This window comes from Lepidochelys kempii, chromosome 9, assembly GCF_965140265.1.
Source record: "Lepidochelys kempii isolate rLepKem1 chromosome 9, rLepKem1.hap2, whole genome shotgun sequence".
In the NCBI taxonomy this organism is placed as follows: domain Eukaryota; kingdom Metazoa; phylum Chordata; order Testudines; family Cheloniidae; genus Lepidochelys; species Lepidochelys kempii.
Window position 1 is genome coordinate 62,882,186 of NC_133264.1, and position 18,198 is coordinate 62,900,383.

Genomic DNA, 18,198 nt, shown 5'->3' on the forward strand with positions numbered 1-18,198 from the left:
CCTCACTTACACCAAATGCTTTTAGTCTGCCAGGCTGGCTTCCAACTTTTGTAAATTTCTTTGTCATTTGGCATATTTTGTTGTGGTTTTCCTATGTAACTTGCCTGTCCTTAGACACTGTATTTGACACTGGCCATGGCCTCCAGAGAAAAGTAGTAAATGATCGTTGGTAAGTCTCTGAGCGAGACTTACCTGTATGCTGCACTTTATAGGCACACAAGTTCTCCCTTCGATTTTACTGGGATAATTCGCATGTTTAAAATTAAGCACTTAACCTAAATCTAAGCAGGTTCTCAGGTTGCATGTGTCCACACAAGCATTTACATCTGTTACAATAAATCGATTTAAAATACGATTTTGGGTAAAACTAGTGTATTTAAGCCCTTCTGTCTGGCTTCCAATGGTTGCATGTTCTCTGACGAATATGTAATGGCGCTGGATGACTATTTGGCTCCTGGATTTACACAGCGGAACGAGGACAGATCAACCCAGAGTAGGGGCGGATTTACAGTAAAACACAGGATGCCCTAGCCCCAGGCCCCCCAACGACTGGGGGCCCAGGGCCGGGCAGCTGCGGGGGCAGAAGCATGATCCTGCTGGCTCCTGGGGCTCCAGTCCTGCTGCAGGGTCCGCACCCACCGGCAGCCAAGCTTCCCCTCCCTCGCCTCTTCCCAGAGCCTGCTGCATTCCCACCCCTTCCCCTCTCTCCTAGTGCTTCCCCCGCCGCCAGTCAGCTGTTTGCCGGCACTCAGGTTGCTCCAGGAGGGATGGGGAGGAGCGGGGCCGCAGCATGCTTGCGGGAGGAGGCGGAGAAGAGGCAGGGGCGGTGTGCTTTCGGGGCAGAGGTTTAAAACTGAACCCCCCCGAAGCAGGTAAGAGCAGGCCCGGGGCTCTCCTCCGCCAGGCTGGGAGCTGGAGCGGGCACAGGCGGCTCTCCCCCGCGCTCTGCCGGGAGGGCAGCGGGGCGGGCGCGCGCAGCCCGGGACGTCGGCAGAGAGCGGCCCCTGCTCTGCCCCGGCCTGCCCGCTCCGCTGCCGCGTGCTCTGCGGGCTGGCTGCCGGCGGCGCTGCTCTCCGGCGGGGCGGCAAAGCTGGGGAAGCCGGAGGGCTCCGCTCGGTGACTCGGCCCCCTGCGGGCGCGGCGGCCCGAGCCCAGCTTTGCGCGAGCCGCCGGGGAGGGTCGGTCCCGGGAGGGAGGTGCGGGGAGATCAGGCCGGTGCGTGGGGTTCAGGCGGCCGGGTCCCTGCCGTGGGCTGCCCGGCAGAGAGGAGGGCAGCCGGTGCTGCCTGGCGGCCTTTAAAAGGCCCGCATTGCGGTAGGTCAGAGTCTGGGCCTCAGTCGCGGGAGGGGGCACAGCAGGATGAACCGGTGGCTGTTTCAAAGGAGCTGGCCTGCAGCTTGAAGATGGCTGTGTACCCGCCTGCCTCCCCGGGGGCTCCGACTCCACGTGCCTAGCCCCTCCTTCAAGCCTCTGGGCTCGGCGAGGTTAGCTGGCTGTGGCCGGTAACTTGCAGCTGCGTAGCAAAGGTGAGGGGTTTACTGAAATGCAGCCTGTGGTCCGAGTGGCAGTGACTCGTCCTATCGGCCGGGCAGAGTCGCCTGGTGACAGACAGTTGACCTGGGCTTTTGAGACCATGCGCCACTTTGCTTTAAACGGAAGGGAAATAGGAACGTTACTAACTTCCATAATGGGTGAGGCGCATTGTTTCTGGAACACATCTCCCTAGGTTTGTTGAGAAATTACACAGAACAGAGACAACTTGGTTGCTGTCTGAGAAATCTCAGCAAACCCAATGAGAAATTGTTACATCTCTGTGCATGAGGGTGCTACAGAACTTGATAGAACGTTGATTTCCCTCTGTGAATGACTTATCATCCAGCATGCAGCTGAACTGTGGAATAATGATGGTTCTCCTTTTACTATTGTAACCCTTCTGCCCCTCAGAGTTGGCAGCAACAAGGGCTGGGTTCAGTATCTAGGGGTTCCATTCCAATAACACAATGCAAAACCAGCTCCAGCCCCCACCCAGTGACCTGGGACAAATATACACCACCCCCGCTTGGCGCCTCCAAGAGGCAATAGTTCTCCTTTCCCAAGCACGAGTCTGAGTGTAGCAAAAGCCTTTTAATAACAGAGAGAAACAATGTGGCATTATGTTGGGGAAACACCACAAAGAGGATTCATAACACAAACCATGAGCAAAAAACCCACCCCAAGCAAATTGGGCCATGTCCTTTCCCTTTGGTTTTTGAGTCCAGCAACCCCAAAGTCCTCCAAAGTCCCCAAAGTCCAAAAACGCCAAAGTCCAGCAATCCAAAAGTCTCTATCTCTGTCCTTGGTGAGTCTAGAGTTCAAAAGTCGATCTGCAGGGTTTTTCACACACCCCCCGCCAGCCTGTGTGGAAATGGGAGGGGGAAAGTAAAGAGGCACCTTACGTGCTCCAACTGTCCTGCCTCTCCATGGGTTTCTGCTGCAGCCTTTGCCGCCAGGCGCTCCTCTCTGCCAGCTGCTCCTCTCTGGTAGCTGCCCTGCGAGCCGCTCACCAATATATCTTCAGGCGCCCTACTACTTAACACAAAAAGAACAGGAGTACTTGTGGCACCTTAGAGACTAACAAATTTATTAGAGCATAAGCTTTCATGGGCTACAGCCCATTTCATCGGATGCACAGAATGGAACATATAGTAAGAAGATATATATATACATACGGAGAAGGTGGAAGTTGCCATACAAACTGTAAGAGGCTAATTAGTTAAGAGCCGCTATTATCAGCAGGAGAAAAAAACTTTTGTAGTGATAATCAAGATGGCCCATTTAGACAGTTGACAAGAAGGTGTGAGGATACTTAACATAGGGAAATAGATCCAATATGTGTAATGAGCCAGCCACTCCCAGTCTCTATTCAAACCCAGGTTAATGGTATCAAGTTTGCATATTAATTCAAGCTCAGCAGTTTCTTGTTGGAGTCTGTTTTTGAAGCTTTTCTCTTGCAAAATTGCCATCCTTAAGTCTTTTACTGAGTGGCCAGAGAGCTTGAAGTGTTCTACTGGTTTTGTTGTGTGGTGTGTGGTTGCTGTAAGCTTACAGACAGCCCCCCAACCTGAAGCAAATACTCTCCAGCAACCACACACCGCACAACAAAAACACTAACCCAGGAACCTATCCTAATGCCAACTCTGTCCACATATTTATTCAAGTGACACTGCACATCACATATTTATATGGGGCACTAGTCTGGAAGGTTCCCACAGTCTCACGCCAAACCCCATTCTACCAGCAGTCCCATTGTTCTAAAGTTCTGGACTGAGGCATGCAAACACGTAGGAGATGTAGGTCTCTACCAAGAAATCGAATAGCAAAGTGCCTAGCAGCATAGCCTGGGCGAGCACAGTCACATTCCCACACAGTGTCACAAGGCACCCAGCTAGCCTGGGGTTGGGTTGTTTTAACATTTCGGGGCAATATTTTCTTTTCTCCCTCCCTGTGGACATGTGGCTTTTCTCAAACTCAGCTCTTGGGAGACGTTCTGGAGATGCCTATAAACTTCAGCTACAAGTCTTCCTTGTGTCCCCAATGTCAATGCACTCCCTAGCCCCTCCCAAACACTCCTTGGCTGCCTCTGGCCATCCACTGTGGGCCAGGGCAGGCTGGGCCAAGCCACTCTACCTGTCTCTTAAGAGGCTGCCATATTAGAACACGTTGTTTGACTCTATCCCAAGAACAATACTCTGCATGCAATTTATTTTTACCCCTGTGTCAAAGGGCAAACTGGCAGGTTTAGTCCCAGTCCAGGGCTGCTAGCAAGGCAGTGTCCTCCTCAAGCCAGTCTTTGAGGAGATCCCACTCCTCCAGCAGCAGCAGCAGTCCCCAGAGCCTCACACATTCAGCTCATCTGTTCGGCATGTTCGTCGGGCAGGATTCCGCCTCCCCATTTGGCGGCAAGTTTGGGTTTTTTTGCCGCTTGGGGTGGCAAAAACGCTGGAGCCGGCCCTGGACAGAGCATAGCTCTTTGCTATTTATATCATCCTGATTCAGCATTAGAAGTTCCAACATACCTTTGTGAGAAGTTTCCAAACCCAGACTGACCAGCTATGGGCCATATACATCTGTTACGCATTGTGTGAACCTTACCAGGTCTGTCAGAGTTTTGATGGCTATTATGGAATCTTTTAGACTACATTCAGCAGTTAATAGCTTCTAAAATATGCAATCCTGCTTCTTGAAAAAAAGGCACAAGGTGTTAATCACACCCAGCTATTTTGAATACACCAAAACTTAAAATTTTAGGGCGAACTAACCTTGAGAAATGGTATGATGACAAAGCAGTGAATTTTCTAAATGTGACCACAGAAATTCTCCCAACTCCCATACTTCAGAAAGGATCTCTAGGGCCAGATCCAGTGGCCAGTGAGATCAGTGGAAAGACTACCATTGGTTTTAGTTGGCTTTGGATCAGGCCCAGAGATATTTGAAATAGAACTTGTATTTCACCAATTTTTTTTCTTCTCGCCAAAGACGGGTGGCGGATTTAAAATTGGCGGGGCCCTCTGCTCAGCTTCCTTTTTGGGGCCCCTCCTTGGGACCCCCAGCCAAGAAAAAGAACATTCTCTCTTATCTCCCCAGCGCCCCGTTTTTGGTTTTTTTCTTCCTCCTCCTCCTGTAAGTAATAGGGAGAAAATGAAAATAAAGTACGGTATCTTGATTGTATTTGTAGTCTAACTTATTTTTCCACAGACCACTTGAAAATCGCTGAGGAATCGCTGAGGGTCTCAGTTGGCCACTTAATGATCTTTCCAAATATTGTTTGTACCCTTAGCTAACTAGTGTAAAGCGCTTTGGATAAGAGCGCTTTATAAAAAAAAATGCAAAAAAAATTGGGGTGTGGGGTCTGGCCAGGACTTAGGGTGCGGGAGGGGGCTCAGGGCTGGGGGTGCAGGGTCTGGGAGGAAGTTAAGGTGAGGGAGGGGGCTCAGGGCTGGGGAGGGGGTTGGAATGTGGAGCACTTACCTGGGGCAGCTCCCTTTTGGTGCGAGGGGTGCAGGTGGGGATGTGGGTGTGCAGGAGTCAGGGTGGGCTGGGAGTGTGTGAGGGGGGTGCAGGAGTCAGGGAGGTCAGGGCCTGTGGGGTGAGGGGGTGCAGGAGTCAGGGCTGGGAGTGTGTGAAGGGGTGCAGGAGTCAGGGTGGGCTGGAGGTGTGGGGGGCAGGGGGTTTGGGGGGTTGCAGGAGTGAGGGAGAGCAGGGGCCTGCAGAGTGAGGGTACAGGAGTCAGGGCTTGGGGGATGTGAGGAGAGGTATCGGAGTCATGACTGGGGGTGCCAGTTCTGGGAGGGAGTTTGGGTGCAGGAGCAGGCTGGGGGTTGGGGTGCAGAGTCTGGCCAGGAGTTAGGATGCAGGAAGGGGCTCAGGGCTGGGGCAGGAGGTTGGGGTGTGGAGCGCTTACCTGGGGCAGCTCCCTTTTGGTGTGATGGGTTCAGGTGGGGATGTGGGGGTGCAGGAGTCAGGACAGGGGCCTGGGGGTGTGGGCTGGGGTCATGGGGGTGCTCCCAGCCCCCTTCCCCAGCCCAGCCACCTGCCCTGAGCAGCTCATGGCAGGGGGCTGGGGGAGGGGATATGTGTGGGGGGGTGTGGAGGCCCCACCTTTGCTCCACCCTGCCCCGATTCCACCCTCTTCCCCACGGTCCTGCCCCTGTCTCTTCTCCGCCTCCGCCCTCGAGCACGCTGTGGCCCCGCTCCTCCCCCTTGTTCCCGGAGTGACGTGAGTGCTGGCAAACAGCTGTCTGGTGGCGGGGGAAGCACTGGGAGGGAGGGGAAGGGGTGGGAGCGTGGCACACTCGGGAAAGGTGGGGGGAGGAGGGAGCTTGGCTGCCGGTGGGTGCGGAGCCTGCAGCAGGACTGGAGCCCCAGGAGCCACCAGGACCATGCTTCTGCCCCTGCAGCTGCCCGGCCCTGGGGCCCCTTGTCATTGCAGGGGCCCTGTGCCAGGGCCCCCTGTGTTTTACTGTTAATCTTCCTCTGCCAAAGACTCTGGACGATGATTAATTTTCTTTTACTGCACCACACGTTGACTGTGCTTAACAAACAACTATCATAATGGTTACATGAAAAATGTGGTGCAAAAATTATCTTATAGGTGGGAGGGGGCAAAATCTGGCTTATAATGGAAGGCAGGTTACAACTTTAATTGAGGGGTGGCTTCTATTTCACCATAGTAACTGAGTGTAACCTTAAATAATACTGTTCTGTTCTTGCAGTGGGGATTGTTTCTGCATGTCAATCCACTGGTCTTGCACCAACAGGAGACAGGGTGGTTGGTGCCGTGGGCTGCACTGTGGTGTTCCCTGGACCAGATCACATTGACACCACTGGGGTTGTATGGTGGGAGTATAAACAAAATGAAAATATCACTGAACTGTCCGTCGTACTTTATTATGTGGAATCATGGAAACTGGACATCTTACCAGCGTATAAGGATCGTATTGTATTTAACATGTCCAACTGGTCCCTGGGACTGAAATTGCAACTAGCAGATTGTGGCCTGTACAGATTAAGGAGAGAAGAGGAGGACAAGAATGGCAAATGGATCCAGTTGGAAGTTATAGGTAAGTGCCATGTTCATGAATCTTTCCTCCACTCTTGTGCTAATTTCATGTCAGCTTTTTGCTCTCTAGGATTTCACGGCCGACATTCTGCAGAGAAGTAATAGGCATATATTGTACATACTGACCCTGCACTGTCACAGACTGCATTCTTACACCACCTACATTACTTCAGGTGGTGAGAAGGATCCACATTATATATCAGGTTTGGTCTATTTCTCCAACCTTTACCTCCCAAAAAAGGACTTCAGCACAGTATTCCTGGGAGTGGGGCAGGAGGAATTGTTGCATGTGTGACATAGAGGGGAACTAATTTCTGTGGTATTTTTGTCATTTAATTCTGAAGATGACTTGTCTAGATCAGTGGTTCCCGAACTTGTTCTGCCGCTTGTGCAGGGAAAGCCCCTGCCGGACCGGGCCAGTTTGTTTACCTGCCGCTTCCGCAGGTTTGGCCGATTGTGCCTCCCACTGGCTGCAGTTCGCTGCTCCAAGCCAATGGGGGCTGCGGGAAATGGCACGGGCCGAGGGACATACTGGCCGCCACTTCCAGCTGCTCCCATTGGCCTGGAGCAGCGAATCGTGGCCACTGGGAGCTGCAATCGGCCGAACCTGCGGACGCGGCAGGTAAACAAACCGGCCTGGCCCGCCAGGGGCTTTCCCTGAACAAGCGGCGGAACAAGTTTGGGAACCACTGGTCTAGATGTATCAGACATTGGTTACATTTAGCTTTGGAACAGGACAGGTTCTAATTTTTTTGAGTGTCACCCCAGTTGCTCTTGTGTGAAATTTTGACTCACTAAATCTTGCTTCTAGATCTCAGGTTTGCCCATATTTACCATGGTATTGATTATTTTGAGGGGTGACTTATCAAAATCTAGGTACGGATTTTACTGGCACTTGAGCAATAAAACAATACGCACAGCTTCTCTCCTTAAAATACAAAGGCAGTTTTCAGGTAGGTAATTCTGCCTAGTGTTGAAATAGTCAATGATAATGGGAGTCCCTATGGGGAAAAGGAAGCACTTGAATGAGTATTTGCATCACATGGTCTGTAGTTCTTTATATCTAAACTTCCTCTTTTGATTTATATTTGAGTGCTGACTGTATTGGGGGAGGGTGGACTTCTTCCTCTGAATCATCAAAAATGGCCATAGTTGGAGATGGGACATTGGACAGGGTGGGCCAGTATTTTGAGGTGGTACTGGGTGTTCTCTCTCTCAAGTGCTTGGCTGGCTGGTTCTTGCTCAATACTCAGGGTCTGACTGATAGCCAAATGTGGGGTAAAGAAGGAATTTCCCTCCAGGACAGATTGGCGGTGATCCTGGAGGGAGAGGAGGGAGGGTGTTTCACTTGCCAGGATTGTTCGGGGGCTTATTCCTTCACCCACTTACTTCCCTGGTCCTTCTCGCATGAACAGAGAGCAACAATACCCGAAGTCCAAAGGTGCAAACAATTCGATGTTTATTGGGGCGAACTTCCAGCAAGCATGATTCTAGTTTCCTTCCTTAGTATCCTCCTTCCCAGCTCTGACACCACAGAGCCTTACACCTGTGTCCCTGTTCCCATTCCTACCCTTAGCCAAACATGATTCCAACTTCCTTACTCCCATTCCCTGTTCCCATTTCCCCCTTTAGCAAAACATCATTCCAATTTTCTTACCCCCATTCCCTGTTCCCATCTCCCTCACCCACATGCCCATGCCCACCCCCAGCCCCCTACTTCCTGATTGACTGCAGACTATATAGTAAAACTTGAGTTCTGCTTTGCTATACCTTAACCAATCATTTTCCTGAAATTTAACTAACAAATCCTAACATATTGTAACATGATTATGTACCCAATTATATCCCACCACCTTAATTAGTTTACACCCAGCAAAATTAATTATACAGCAGACAGGAACAATCACAGAACCAGAGAGATTATACAGACAAACAATAGCAAAGTGGGAACTATAATGACAAAACAATACAGAAGTGAGGATTTCACATCCCAGCTATTGATAAGTGAGTTCTTGCCAGACAGGATGCTATCAAACTAAGTTTCCTTTTACATTTTCTAGGCACTTCCCTTTCTCTGGAGGTGATAGGAATACAATCCTGTCCTGATAGTGCCTAACAGCCCAATAGCACCTTCTTTCAATGTGACTAGTTTGGAATGTGAGGATGTGACTTGTTCGCTTTCCAGCTTATGGCTGCCTCTGCTGCTTAGCCAAAGGTCTTAGCCTAAGAACAGGGCCTCAGACTGTCACAGTAAGAGAAGGCCCTTACACCGGCAGATAGTGATTTTGATTCTTTCTTTTATACCTCTATAATTAGCCAAGTGATAAGAATACACCTAAATTCTTAGAGTATAGGCCTTTGCAGACAGGCCTGAATATCTATATCCTAACACTCCACCCCTTTTTTTTCTTTTTCTTTTGGGATCCTCCTGCCGAGGTATCCCTGGAAAAGCATAGGACATATGGAGACACATTTCCTGATAGGGCCAGGCATCAAGGTGGAAGGTGTCGATATTCCATTTGTCCCACTGCCCTTTGTGTAGTATAGTGCCCTGCACCTTCTCTCGTACGGGCATACCACACCTATTCCAATTAGTGTTCCAGACTTCCCATTAGAGTGGGCCTGAGAAGGTTGTGTCTGGGTTGTCTAGTACACTGCAGGGTTTGGAGGGCTTATTACATTACTTATAGATTATCTCCCATATGCAACGTAACATAAGTACAGTTAACAATACAAAATCCACAGCAACACTGAGTCCTGGCCACTGCAGTATGGTCCAACATCCGAGACACCCCCAAAACACTGCCTCTCCTCCTTCGATGGGGTCACGATCTTGTGTCCAGTTGCTGGCAGTTGCAACAAGTTGCCCTTGGAGGTTTTGCTTGCTTTTGTCCATATCATAAGTCCATTGAATGTTCACAGAGAAATGGGATATTGTCCAAACCAGCTTGACCACTTGGTATGGAATCAGGCAGTAAGCCCTGGCTTATTCACAGCAATAAGATTCACAGATCCATTTGTGCACCAAAGTCCATATAGCAGCATATAGATGGGTGTAGTTTGGTTATGGGCTGGTGTAATTGTGCCCCCAGTAATGTGTACATTCCCAGCAAAACACCTTATACACAGTACACCCAATTGTCCACCCCTTGCATAGGCCATTGATCCTGCTCCTCTATAGTCATAGGAGAGGGGCACATCCAAACATCTTCTATTGATTTACACTATTTTACACACCCCTCCATTAATTCCCAGTGAGCTCCTCCCCTTCTCATTATTTCCATAGGGCTTGTGGGGGCCACCTTAGTTGCCATTCCATTTCCAGGTACCACGGTAGCTATTACACAGATGCTGGCCTCCTAGTTGAGCATTTTGCATTCCCATACACATCTTCCCCCAGGGTCAGCCTTTTGAAGCCATCCCCCACCCATGTCATGAGGTTTTCTGTTCATTAAAACACAACAATGCTAGCAACAAGACAAACACCACAGACAAACAACACGAAACATAGATCCATGGTATTCTGAGTTATTCTTCCGCTGGCGCCAGCTTGCTTGTAGAGTGTCTGAAAAACGAAAGAAACAATTTCCACCCCCCTGGTGGGGACAGATTATTGCTTAATAATAATAATACCACCTTCCTTTACAAATTTCCTTGCTAATAGCAGGAAAAACAGAAGAATTACCTCCAGGCTGTCCTTATTTTGTTCTATAGTCAGGCTAGTGAATTACCTCACTCACTGGTCATTTATGAAATTCATGAGATGGTGTACCTCAGTTTCCCCTCTTGTACAACAGACCGAGTTTGCAATAGTTTCTCTGCTGTACCAAGCTTTAAGTTTATTCTCAGGTAATAGCTGAGACAGAGCTTCAGATTTTAGCACTGTACACACACACACACCCCTTAAGGTTAACCTGTCCCCTTTATTTTCAGGCTTGACTTGTTTTTTTCACCTCCCTTTCCTGGAGAGCCATAATCTGAGTCTTCTAGTAGCTTGTTTGCTGACCCGATGTATTCATTATTTGCAGCTCCTTTGTGCCCATCAGCTAGGTAATTTGCATTTACACAGAGGCTTACTAGCTTGCTTCTGGATCCAAAGCTGTTAGCAGCTCAGACACTGTCTTAAAAGGGAAACATTTTACTTCCACCAGAGTTCTGATTACTTTCCACTTTCATCTCCTGCTCCAAAACACTCACAGATCTGAAAAAGAAAGCACAACCTATTGTGGCCCCTTTTGGAGCACTATTAGGATTTTAATGAAGTACCATGTTTTATTTGCATTTCTTTTACCCCTTCTCCAATATACACTGCACACGTCCTGGGAAAATGCACATTCCTTCCGTATAGTTTAACCTCCGTAACATTGTATTAGCCATATTAATTTTACACAAGGTGTAACTGCCTCCCCCATGCCCACAGAGTTCTCATGCACACCCACCAAAGCAACAATCTGATCCCCGAGAGCCATCCCAAGACTCAGTGTTCCCATCATTCCTCCCCTTTTCCTTTTCTTTTACCTGTGCACACACACACAAAATTCTGTTTTGCCTAACATCCTTTGCACTGTGATTACTCTTTTTTACACAACTGTACCCCAATTACACTTCCATCTTGTACAACTAGACACAACCAGGCGCAGCCAAGTTAAGTTCCAAGAGAAACCCCTTCCATCCTTTCGTGATTTTGATTACATTACCCAAAAGTCAAATAATTTTGATCAGATTCTCTCTCCGCCTGCTGCCTGCAGCAGTCCCTTATAGACCATTTCTGTGGGAAAAGGACCCATTTTCCCTCAGAATAGCTGTAAAGGCTTCTGTAGACAGAAGCATAGTGGTGGTAGTAGCCACTCTACCTGACCCCCTTGGATAATTTAATTACCAAGCTTCCATCCAATGTAACTGCACAGAGTTGCACATACAGTTACATTTATATAACTGGGTTTTATCATTAAACAAAAACTTCCTTCTTGACATCTCACATAAGTATCCAAAGTACCCTCCATTAAAACTTCAGAAAAACAAAAGAGTGTGGAAAGGCAGGTTGCACTTTGAAATTTTTTTTTTCCACTCCCCCAGGACCAAGTCCCAGATCCAGTCTCTAAAGGTGGTCTGTTAACTCTGCTTTTGACTATAACCCTTTTGAGCCAAATCATCTTTCACTACCCCTAACTAATTTACAACCCTTCAGCAGCCCTTGCTGAAGCAGCACCAAACTTGAAAGATTACTGGCAGCTTCCATAATGCTGCCCTTACTTCAAACCGCTCACAAGCGGACTGAAGTGCCTCCTTTCCCTGGAAGGCATTCAGCCCCCATGGGCAGGGACCTTCTTCCACTACCCATATACTAAGGAGGGTGGGCTCCTCAGCCACCCCCCATACCTCTGGGTCCCCTAACACTTCCTCCATTTCCTTTTTAATCTCATCCCAGGTTGACCCCTGTACCTGGTATGGGCCCTGGTTCTCCCTTATCCATTTATCCAAAAAATCCTTTACCCTGGCTTGCCAGAACCCGCAACTACCATCACAAGAGTTCGCGATACCCCCTCCAAGCAGCTGCGCGGACTGTTGGGGAGGGGGACTTACAGGCTGCCACTCACCTATCCAATGCGATGCATCCGAGTCACGGCACCAAGATGTTAGGGGGCTTATTCCTTCACCTACTTACTTCCCTGGTCCTTCTCGCATGAACAGAGAACAACAATACCCAAAGTCCAAAGGTGCAAACAATTCGATGTTTATTGGGGTGAACTTCCAGCAAGCATGATTCCAGTTTCCTTCCTTAGTATCCTCCTTCCCAGCTCTGACACCACAGAGCCTTACAACTGTGTCCCTGTTCCCATTCCTACCCTTAGCCAAACATGATTCCAACTTCCTTACTCCCATTCCCTGTTCCCATTTCCCCCTTTAGCAAAACATCATTCCAATTTTCTTACCCCCATTCCCTGTTCCCATCTCCCTCACCCACATGCCCATGCCCACCCCCAGCCCCCTACTTCCTGATTGACTGCAGACTATATAGTAAAACTTGAGTTCTGCTTTGCTATACCTTAACCAATCATTTTCCTGAAATTTAACTAACAAATCCTAACATATTGTAACATGATTATGTACCCAATTATATCCCACCACCTTAATTAGTTTACACCCAGCAAAATTAATTATACAGCAGACAGGAACAATCACAGAACCAGAGAGATTATACAGACAAACAATAGCAAAGTGGGAACTATAATGACAAAACAATACAGAAGTGAGGATTTCACATCCCAGCTATTGATAAGTGAGTTCTTGCCAGACAGGATGCTATCAAACTAAGTTTCCTTTTACATTTTCTAGGCACTTCCCTTTCTCTGGAGGTGATAGGAATACAATCCTGTCCTGATAGTGCCTAACAGCCCAATAGCACCTTCTTTCAATGTGACTAGTTTGGAATGTGAGGATGTGACTTGTTCGCTTCCCAGCTTATGGCTGCCTCTGCTGCTTAGCCAAAGGCCTTAGCCTAAGAACAGGGCCTCAGACTGTCGCAGTAAGAGAAGGCCCTTACACCAGCAGATAGTGATTTTGATTCTTTCTTTTATACCTCTATAATTAGCCAAGTGATAAGAATACACCTAAATCCTTAGAGTATAGGCCTTTTCAGACAGGCCTGAATATCTATATCCTAACAAGGATTATCTGGGTATAGCTCACTTCACCATTTTCCTGCCATTGTGGGGGTCTCAGGCACTAGTGGGCTTCTGTCCCTCTTTTTGTCTGCCTATGGGATGTAGCCGTTTAGTCTCCTGTGGGCTGGAATACTTTGGTCTCATTTGGTTGTTGGGTTTAGTGTGCAGATAGTAGGTGATGCTGGTGGCCTGCAATAGACAGGAGGCCAGACTAGATGAACTGGTGGTCCTGACTGGCCTTAAACTCTGACACATAATTTATTCCTGGAAGCCTATTTATTCTGATAAGTGTGTTCATACATTAGCAACAGCACGACTAACGCCAGGATTCCTGGGCTGTTACACACATAGTCTAAAACAGCTAAAACAACAAAGAAGAAATAAACACTGCTTCTAGATACACTGTCCAAAAATCATGTTTTATTCATTCCTGTGTCAATGGTACTGACAACACTTTATTAAAAATGAAAGAATTTTTAAAATTTGCCCCATCTGTCTTTATTCTCCATTTCTTTTTGCAGTCATCTCAGCTAGGATACTGACCATCTATTAAGCCAGTTTGGCTTTCTCATTTTCTAGTTCTGCTAGTGTTTGGGTTTCATATACTGCAGAGTGTGGTGTATTGAAATCCATGTCAAAATTGTGATCTATCACTTTACATTCTCTGGGGTTTTTCTGGCTGTACTTGTAGATGAGGGCTCTGTAGGGAAGAGTGTGATCAGAGTCAGTCTGTGGACAGATAATTTAGAAAGAGGTGGAGTGAATTGTGCTTCTGTTTTTTAAGGGAGTAGCCTGCTTTGTCTCTCTGTTGTTGGTTCTGGTGTGTTAGCATTCTGAATTCTAAGAAATAACTTTAGTTTTAAGTGGCAACCTTCCAGTAAGAGTATTTGTTTTTATCTAACTTCTTTACGTGTATGCCGTGAACATAACACACGGGAAAGTTACTTGTTTGAAATTGTTTCATTGGAATTTTAAAAACAATTATTCTAGTTTTAGGTTTTATACTTGTTTTAACAAAATGTAAAATGTGGGTCAAATTTAAATTGACAAACCAAAGGACTTCATAAAACATTTGATAGTAGCTAGATTTAGCAAAAATTTATGAGAAAAATACTTTATTTTATCTCCATTAATATACCTTTGAGTGTGTAATAATCATTTGTACCATCTTAAAAATAAATTAGATTTTTTTTATTTACATGTTATTAGTTCCTTACTTTCTTCCCATTTTATAATCTCAAACTGCTAAAATGGATGTTTTTGTATGTTTCTTTAATTAGTTTCGTAGCTGGAATCACTTAATTCCCATGGACTTCCTGAACTGGGGCCTAAATACAGAAAAAAGAGTGAACAAGGCTTTTCATTTATATTCTTCACCTGTTCATTTATCTTTTCAGAGTCTCAAGTGCCATCTTCTAGCAGTCTCATGGTCGCGGGTGGGAGGAATTTTCTCACGGGCAAAATCAAAGTTCTGATTCCTACAGCAAATGGCTCAAGCTGCTTAGTAAGACATTAAAGTTGACATGTTCAGAACTGTAATATAATGTACCATACTACAAGGCAGGAGCATTAAGGATGCTATGGGAGCCATAATTGAAATGACTTGATTTACATTTTTTAAAGCTCAATCATAATATTGCATTAGTAATGATTTATTTATTTAGCATACGCTGCTAATAAAGATCAACATTGCATAACTCGTTGTGCCATCCAGTGCTATCGAAACACATTCCTTTAAGACTGAAGATAGTGTCTATTAATAGTTAAGTGATATCTTTAAGTCATTCTTGGAAAATGCTGTTGCATTTTTTAGTGTTTAGGAATAATGGTCGCAAAACGTTCCCTCTTTTCCAGAGCCCTTATCCAAGTCGGAACTCTTTAGGAACTCTTCCTTGGCGGGCTGCACCACTGAAATGGTCTGTAACGTGACAGTAGGTAGGGTGGATTCCTATCTGTGGAGTAAGGACCATAAGCCTCTCCCTGGGACTGATCACTACCAACTCTCTCGGAAAACAATGTACTTCTCATACTGAATGCAACACATGCTGATAGTGGCTGTTACTCCTGTAAAGTTACCAGTGAAGTTAGTGAGAATGAAACCTCCCTGGAATTGGCCATCAGTGGTAAGTGGGAATTTCTCTTTGCAGTATTTTATAGTTTTTGTTGTTTTAATTATGGGAATTAACTTCATGCTTCTTCGGAGTTTATGAAATTGTGTGTGTGTGTGCACGCGCAATGATTGGTGTTTATTCAATAATGGGCTACATTTTAAAAAATACACCCATAAGTTCATCTCAGGTGCACATCTATGCAATTCAGTATTTCAATGGGTCATTTCAGAGCTCTGATGCTCTTAAGTGACTTCAGCAAATGTAGGAGTGATTGCACTCCTAAACAAGGGTCCACTGGTGCCATCAAGTTTAAGCTTAAAAAAGGATGGTGTAATATGGCCCCAAGTGCCAACAAAAAATAATTACCCAACTGAGAGCCCAGGAATAAGTGATTTAAATAAATGGTCCCAACCCAGGCTAGGAGTATAAATCCTCTCGAAATAGCTTGACACCAGTATTGGTTATCTGTACTTAAATGATGCATTTTCATGTGAAAATATTTTGATATGGTTTAAAATAAAAATTAGACCAAACCCACTGAACTGTGGGAAGACTTTGGAGTTGGGGGCTCTTTAATTTAAAATCTCAGTAAAGCTTTGTCTTCTATGTGCTATAGAAGTAAGTAAGTAGGATGTTTAAAATTGCCACCCATCCTATAGGTCACTATGCAGTGCCATGTTACCTAGTGGCAGTAATAGACTCTGGCTTGCAAATAGAGATATGCACCAGTTTTAGAGAGCGAGAATACAGCCTGGCTAGAATACAGCAGTAGCATCACCCTTTATTTTATAAGTGATTTATTTTTAGCTAACTAAATAAACTACCATAAGCCCCGCCTCAGAGATCATTCTACTAGTGCATTGTACCAGAAGTGAAAGCACAAAAGGTGGGAGAATGCAGGTACCAGTGTATATAGGTGGGAGCTGAGTGATGGCAGATGAGGAAGCACTGGGGGAGTCGAGTGAGCAGAAAAGGACAATTGTTGCCCTCTTTGGTTGTACTGAAACCAAGGCAGTCTGGCTTAATCAAAACTGCAGGAGTCATGGAAAAATTTGGACATCTGGCCTTTCTAGACCTGGACGACAACAGAGTTGGGGGCAGTAATGTTTACAAGTGTGAGAGAGACAACTTGCAACAGGTTTTTTTAAAAAAAATCTTGTAGAACAGCACTTAATATTCAAACTTGAAAGGGCAGATCGCAAAGTTGTTGTTTTAAAGGAAAAAGGCTATTTCTCTCTTGGGACATTTTCCACAAGTGAGGTTCAAAGAGTGGCTGATCGGAAAGTGTTGTTTCTTCACACAGATTCTTCAGCTGTGGTTTCAGACGGAGTCATTTTGGGAGTTGCTGTCAGAACTGCTGTCGTAAGTCTAGTAATGGGTGAGTAAAAGGATTGCAACTTCCTTGCCATTGATCACAGAACTGTATTTGGTTCATGGTGGATCTATGCTATGAGTTATATCAAAAAGATGGGGAAGGTGTGACCTAAAATAACACTATGGGTTTGTCTTCTAGAAACTGATCACAGCTGCACATATCAGTTTCTCTGTTTTACATATTTGTACCCAATGGGATTTAAAGCCGAAATCCTTGGGGAATTTTGTTGCTGACTTCAGCTGGATCAGGATTTGGTTCTTATGGTGAAAATGAGCCTTCATGAAGGACTAAATTGTGCCTGGCCCTCTTGTGGGTGTGCAGAAGGAAAGGTGCAAGGAGTCTCCTCCCTCCAAAATGAACGACTGGCACAAGGAGCAGACTTAATTCCAGTCCCCCAGCTAAGAGAAGTGTGGGACTGCTCCCTGCAAGCATCTTCAGGGGTTCAAACTGCTCCAGCTGGGGTGTGTCGGAAGCAGGAACAAACATCCCAGCCCAATCCCTCCTTCAGCTGTTCCTGGAACAATGTAGTGCTGCACCTTGCCCCAGAGGGGCCAGTGGCTCTAAAGCTGTATTTAGCACAAACAAGAAGATTCACTTTATGTTCTGTTTAGTTAGCGGTGCCCATGCTTAGAAATTACCTGGTTTGTCTGGGTTATTTGCAAAGCTGTCTCCAAAGACAAAATATATGAAAAGAAATGTACATCTCCTTTTAGAACACTGGTAGACATTAAGGGTATGTCTACAGAGCAACTAGACATCCACAGCTGGCCCGCACCAGCCATCTTGGGCTTGCAGGGTTTGGGCAGCAGTTGCTGTGTAGACTTCCGGGCTCAGGCTGGAGCCCTGGCTCTGGGACCCAGCAAGGATGGAGGGTCTAAAGAGTTTGGGCTCCAGCCTGAGCTTGAATGTCTACAGATGGAAATGTTTAGCCCCTCATCCTGAGCCCTGCGAGCCCAAGGCAGCTGTGGGCTGAGCTGTGGGGCTTTTATCCCTATGTAGACGTAGACTGAGGTTCCTAAATCCCATTTTAAAAAGTGAATTATGTGCGCAAGTCATTTAGGTGCTTTTGCAGATGCGACACTTGTGCTAGCTAACTACCTCACTTTTCCTTTAACCCAGCCACGCTCTAGGGGAAAGGACATTGTACTCATAACGCATTGAAAGAAATTTTCCTCAAGGCCATATTGCACCCTCAGTTTAATTCTTCATTCATTTCAATGGAGAGTTCCGCTTAAAATTGCAAGAGAAGAAGAGCCTGCTGCTGCTTTTTCTGAAGTAGAGCAGAGTGTAGGAGAGGAGAGCCTGGAGCACTGAGCCTGGGGCAAGACCTGAGGTCTGAACCAGAGGCTGTGAACCACAATCAGGTCATGTATTAAAATAGATATTTACAAGTTCACTGTATTGCTAGGGTTGCTAAAACCCAGGCACTCTTAAGTAGCAACAGATACT